Source organism: Macaca nemestrina, chromosome 7, assembly GCF_043159975.1.
Source record: "Macaca nemestrina isolate mMacNem1 chromosome 7, mMacNem.hap1, whole genome shotgun sequence".
Lineage (NCBI taxonomy): Eukaryota > Metazoa > Chordata > Mammalia > Primates > Cercopithecidae > Macaca > Macaca nemestrina.
This window is the reverse complement of record NC_092131.1, coordinates 83387760-83393759: the sequence shown is the minus strand read 5'-3', so window position 1 is coordinate 83393759 and position 6000 is coordinate 83387760. Positions and strand designations below refer to the sequence as shown.

General features: G+C 41.0%; 1 long non-coding RNA gene across 3 annotated transcripts in view; it reads left to right on the top strand.

Moving 5' to 3' along the window:
* The first annotated feature begins 4592 nt into the window (after positions 1-4592).
* LOC105477887 (uncharacterized) overlaps positions 4593-6000 on the top strand; it is a 116308-nt gene continuing 114900 nt past the window's right edge. For all 3 annotated transcript variants that reach the window (XR_011625982.1, XR_003017190.2, XR_011625981.1), the window contains exons 1-2: positions 4593-4659; positions 4755-4879. This is a non-coding gene — a long non-coding RNA (uncharacterized lncRNA). The remainder of the gene's footprint in view (positions 4660-4754; positions 4880-6000) is intronic.

Below are 6000 nucleotides of genomic sequence, written 5' to 3'. Positions count from 1 at the left end.
GTGATGATGAGCATTATTTCATGTGTCTGTTGGCTGTATAAATGTCTTCTTTTGAGAAGTGTCTGTTCATATCCTTTGCCCACTTTTTGATGGGGTTGTTTGTTTTTTTGTTGTAAATTTGATTGAGTTTTTTATAGGTTCTGGATATTGGCCCTTTGTCAGATGAGTAGATTGCAAAAATTTTCTCCCATTCTGTAGGTTGTCTGTTCACTCTCATGGTAGTTTCTTTTGCTGTGCAGAAGCTCTTTAGTTTAATTAGATCCCATTTGTCAATTTTGGCTTTTGTTGCCATTGTTTTTGGTGTTTTAGACATGAAGTCCTTGCCCATGCCTTTGTCCTGAATAGTATTACCTAGGTTTTCTTCTAGGGTTTTTATGGTTTTAGGTCTAACATTTAAGTCTCCATTCCATTTTGAATTAATTTTTGTATAAGGAGTAAGAAAAGGATCCAGTTTCAGCTTTCTACTTATGGCTAGTCAATTTTCCCAGCACCATTTATTCAATAAGGAATCCTTTCCCCATTTCTTGTTTTTGTCAGGTTTGTCAAAGAGCTGATGGCTGTAGATGTGTGGTATTATTTCTGAGGGCTGTGTTCTGTTCCATTGGTCTAGATCTCTGTTTTGGTACCAGTACCATGCTGTTTTGGTTACTGTAGCCTTGTAGTATAGTTTGAAGTCAGGTAGTGTGATGCCTCCAGCTTTGTTCTTTTGGCTTAGGATTGTCTTGGCAATGCAGAGTCTTTTTTGGTTCCATATGAACTTTAAAGCAGTTTTTTCCAATTCTGTGAAGAAAGTCATTGGTAGCTTAATGGGGATGGCATTGAATCTATAAGTTACCTTGGGTAGTATGACCATTTTCATAATATTGATTCTTTCTATCCATGAGCATGGTATGTTCTTCCATTTGTTTGTGTTCTCTTTTATTTCACTGAGCAGTGGTTTGTAGTTCTTGAAGAGGTCCTTCACATCCCTTGTAAGTTGGATTCCTAGGTATTTTATTCTCTTTGAAGCTATTGTGAATGGGAGTTCACTCATGATTTGGCTCTCTGTTTGTCTGTTATTGGTGTATAAGAATGCTTGTGATTTTTGCACATTGATTGTGTATCCTGAGACTTTGCTGAAGTTGCTTATCAGCTTAAGGAGATTTTGGGCTGAGACAATGGGGTTTTCTAAATATACAATCATGTCATCTGCAAACAGGGACAGTTTGACTTCTTCTTTTCCTAATTGAATACCCTTTATTTCTTTCTCTTGCCTGATTGCCCTAGATAGAACTTCCAACACCATGTTGAATAGGAGTGGTGAGAGAGGGCATCCCTGTCTTGTGCCAGTTTTCAAAGGGAATGCTTCCAGTTTTTGCCCATTCAGTATGATAATGGCTGTGGGTTTGCCCTAAATAGCTCTTATTATTTTGAGATACGTTCCATGAATACCGAATTTATTGAGAGTTTTTAACATGAAGGGCTGTTGAATTTTTTTTAAAGGCCTTTTCTGCATCTATTGAGATAATCATGTGGTTTTTGTCTTTGGTTCTGTTTATATGCTGGATTATGTTTATTGATTTGTGTATGTTGAACCAGCCTTGCATCCCAGGAATGAAGACTACTTGATCATGGTGGATAAGCTTTTTAATGTGCTGCTGGATTCGGTTTGCCAGTATTTTATTGAGGATTTTTGCATCGATCTTCATCATGGATCTTGGTCTAAAATTCTCTTTTTTTTGTTGTATCTCTGTCAGGCTTTGGTATCAGGATGCTGTTGGCCTCATAAAATGAGTTGGGGAGGATTCCCTCTTTTTCTATTGATTTGAATATTTTCAGAAGGAATGGTACCAACTCCTCCTTGAGTTTTGTTTGGCAGGAACAAGCTGCATCCAAACCAAAGCAGGAGGGAAGAACTGATAAACCATGATGGTAGCAGGTTGCCATCAATGCATTCATTGAATCAATGAACACATATTTATCAAGTTTCTACTAATATGTGCCCTTAGATACACAGACATAATTGAGATTTAGTCTTAGTTCTCTACGAGCCACCTGTTTAGTAAGAAGACAGATCTCATCTGTGATATACAGCAGAATGTTCTAGAGTGCCAAGAAAGGCAATGAGTATGAATAGTAAGAAGTAAGTGATTACTTCAGCCTGGCAGAAAATCAGGGAGAATTTTGTGGGAAGAAGAAGTACTGAGTGGAGCCCTGCAAGGTAAGTAGAATTTGAATGAGTCTGTAGGGGAAAGCGGCCCAGGCCCAGCATCCAGTGTGACTCAAGACATGAAGGTAGGAAAAGTGGTATCTTCTTAGAGCAGATTTATTTATTTATTTATTTATTTATTTATTGAGACACAGTCTCATTCTGTCATTCAGGCTGGAGTGCAGTGGTGCCATCTCAGCTCACTGCAACCTCCACCTCCTGGGTTCAAGTGATCTTCCAACCTCAGCCTCTCGAGTAGCTGAGACCACAGATGCATGCCACTACCCCTGGCTAATTTTGTGTTTTTGTAGAGATGAGGTCTTTTGTAGAGACGAGACTACTCAGGCTAGTCTCAAATTCCTGGGCTCAAGTGATCTTCCCAAGTGCTGTAATTCCAGCACTTTCTGCTTCCCAAAGTGCTGCGATTACATGTTTGGGCCCCTGCACCTGGGTCCTCAGGGTAGAATTATGATTGAGCTATCAGGTGTGAAAGTGAGGAGTGAGTTGGGAAGGTGGCTGGGGTTAGATCATGTAGGAATTTGCATGTTAGACTATGGAATTCACATTTCATTTTGTAGATAATGAGAATGCCCTAAAGGTTTTTGAGCAAGAAAGTAACATAAATGAGGGCTTCCAAACAGGCAGCCAAAGGACGAGATATTATCTACTGATGTGTTTTTTTAGTTAGGATGGTACATTTCATGTAAAAAAATGTCTATCTTGGCTTCTCTTTTAAAAAGTTGGAGGGTCTGGTGGCACTGGCCTGCTTCCCTACTGCCACCCACAATGTCTGAAACAGAGCAGAATGTCCTTTTAGGACACACACATGCAATTTCAGTTTGCCACAGTCTACGCCATTCCTAATTGCCTTCTACAAACCTATTTTACTTTGTTTGATACCCTGTTTGGGCTCTGTTGGGAGAAAATTTGTGAGCTCTGACATAAATGATCGGACTGTTTTCCTGAGGTTGGACCTGATATACTTGCAGGCAGGTTTGCATAGGGGAGGTGGGAGAATGCTACTGAAATCTCTAATCTCTGGTGCAGTCCTCACTTTAGTTACATTGTATTTCTACCACAGTAGAAAATAGGAATATTCAGACTGGGATGAATGACTTTAGTATCCCTGTTTCCTGGGAATATTCTCACAAGAGTACGTACAAAATACATTGCCTACAGTAGATTATTGATAAAAGTTGAGCAACTTGAGTAGTTCAGCTAAACATTGGTGAGATTAGAGTTAGATCAGTCACCATGATGAAAAAACACACGTAGAAAAGACTGTATCTAAGAAATAGAATTGTTAGGCTTGTAACTACTCAAATGGTTGATATTAATGAAAAAATAACTCTCCTAATGACTTTACAACAAAATTTTAGCCCTACACAATCTCTTGAGATATGTGCAACTATTCCCACTTTATAGTTGAGGAAGGGGAGAGAGCTTAGGTTTAAGCTGATGTAGAATGTTAAGAGGGGGATAATAGTCCTGTAACAAGAGAAAATGAATTCAGATTTGAACATACTGAGCTACATGGAAATTTCCAGCAGCAAAGTCAGAAATTCAGTTCTGGAGTTCAGGAGAAAGGTCAAGGCCAGAGCAGTATTTTTGTATAAAAGTTAAAAAAATCAGCTTATGGAATAAATTCATTGACTTGCAAAAAGTATATAAAAACAGAAGAGGGGGCAGGATGGCATTATTCGGGAAATGTGCTCTTAGGGATTGGGGACAAGGCAAGTCAGAGAGCTAGAGTTTAGAAGCTTCTGGTGCTACTGCAGGGAACTGGCCACTGGATGTTTGACTGGGACATCCCGAGAGAGCAGTCACAGCAGTGTGACTGGGAAGGACACCAACTTGTAAGGGCTAGGGAGTCAGCACCATTCTCTCATGGTGTTTTTTTTGTGCAGAGTTGGTGAGAAGATGGTATGTTACAGATTTCACAATGGAGGATACAAGCATAGACCAAAGACACAAGGAAAGGGGGGCTCTTGTTGATGGAACAAGGTACTGGAAGCAGCAGGAAGAGAAGGGGATGAAGGGCTCTAGAAGAGGAGCCCTCCTCATTGTGGGCAGCTATTACAGTTGGGCATGCAGAGATCCAAAATAACTTAGACAAGGAAGGAAGGGAAAGTGAAATGATTTTGTGTGGCATAGTCCTGATCTTAGCAAAGTAGAAAATTAGATCATTTGCCAAAAGTAAGGGATTTGCCAAAAGATGCTCTGGTGAATGGTAAAGGTCTGGCACAGGGGCTACGCCAAGTTGACTGAGCATCTACTGAAATGGTGTATCAGGCAGGGCCAGGCAGGACTAGGAAACCATGCCAGTTGTGTTAACAGGAAGATTTTAATATAAGGAATTGTTAATTAGTAAAAGGTAGTTAACCTTTAGAAGCAGCAGGCGCAATGTTCACAGAGTCCAGCTCCAGCATAACACAGCAGGGCAAAGAAGGGCAGATCTGAAACTGGGAACAGTAAAATGATAACTGGCATAAATGAATAAAAAGATCACCCAATACAAGAAGTAACTTTGCAGCTTAGAAATCCATTATTTCTTCTTCTCTCCCAGATTTAGAATCCCAAAGAAGAGGAAAGTCCTGAAGAATCAGGGAAGATATATGGCTGCAGAAGTTGAATGGGAGCAGTGGAAGAACCTGCCAATATCAAATATGAAACAGGACAACAACAAGCAGGGTTTGTTTATTTATTTATTTATTTGTCTTGGGGAATTAAGTGCCCTCTGATGGCTGCTTTCTGCCTTCCAGAGGTTGGAGAAACTTGCTGTTACGGAGCCGCCCTAATGAGGGCAAGCTCGGTAGCAGCATGCTGTGTGGCAGGCAGTGCTGAGCGGCGGGAGAGGCTGGCGGCTGGAGACCCGCTGAGTGCAGACCCGGAGAAGGGCTGAGTCAGGAGGGCAGGCCCAGGCAATTTGAAGCCTGAAAAATGTTGATGGTTTCAAATGTTTTGCCTTCTAAAATGTGGTCTCAATTTATCCTCCCATTCAATAGCATTTGATTGTCAAGTGTAATCAAGCTTTTGAAAGCTACCTTTTACAAAATTTGCATTTCTCTATGAGTGAGGCTGAATATCGTTTCATATATTTAGTTACTTGGGTTTTTTTTTTTTTTCCTGTAACTCCCATTTGTGCCCCTTCTGCATGGGGGCTTTAGCATAGGGCAGGTTTGTTCATTTAAAAAGAATCTATTAAGTGCCTGATAAATCTTAGCAGCCTGGTGAACAAAATAGACATGGTTCCTCGCCTGTCAGAGCTTAATGTATCATGGACAAAACAATAAAGAAGTAGACAAATGTACAAACACGCATTTCCTTAGGTTCTGTGGAAAGAAAGAAGGGCAGGTCATGAGGAGGGAAAGCCATGAGGTCTACTTTAGAAGTGATGGTCAGGGGAAGCCTTTCTGAGGAGACATTTAAGTGGAGACTTGATAGTCCAGAAATGATCAGCTGTGTGAAGGGTCAGGGAAAGAAGTGTTCCTCACACAGTCACAGCCGTGCGAAGGTTTTCAGGTGTGAAAGTCTCGCATGTTTGGAGAACTGAAAGATGGCCAGGCCAGGTAAGGGCTAATGAGTAACGGGATGGTGTTTGTTTATGGTCCTGATGGAACTCAGGGGCGTGGGAGGGGCATGGATCTCTCTCTCTAGGCATAAGCAAACCTGAGAACTATAATTTAAGGCTTTTTTTTTTTTCCTAAAGAAAACCCCACGATAAAAAATTAGGCCAGCTGGGCGCTGTGGCTCACGCCTGTAATCCCAGCACTTTAGGAGGCCAAGGTGTGGCGGATCACTTGAGGCCAGGA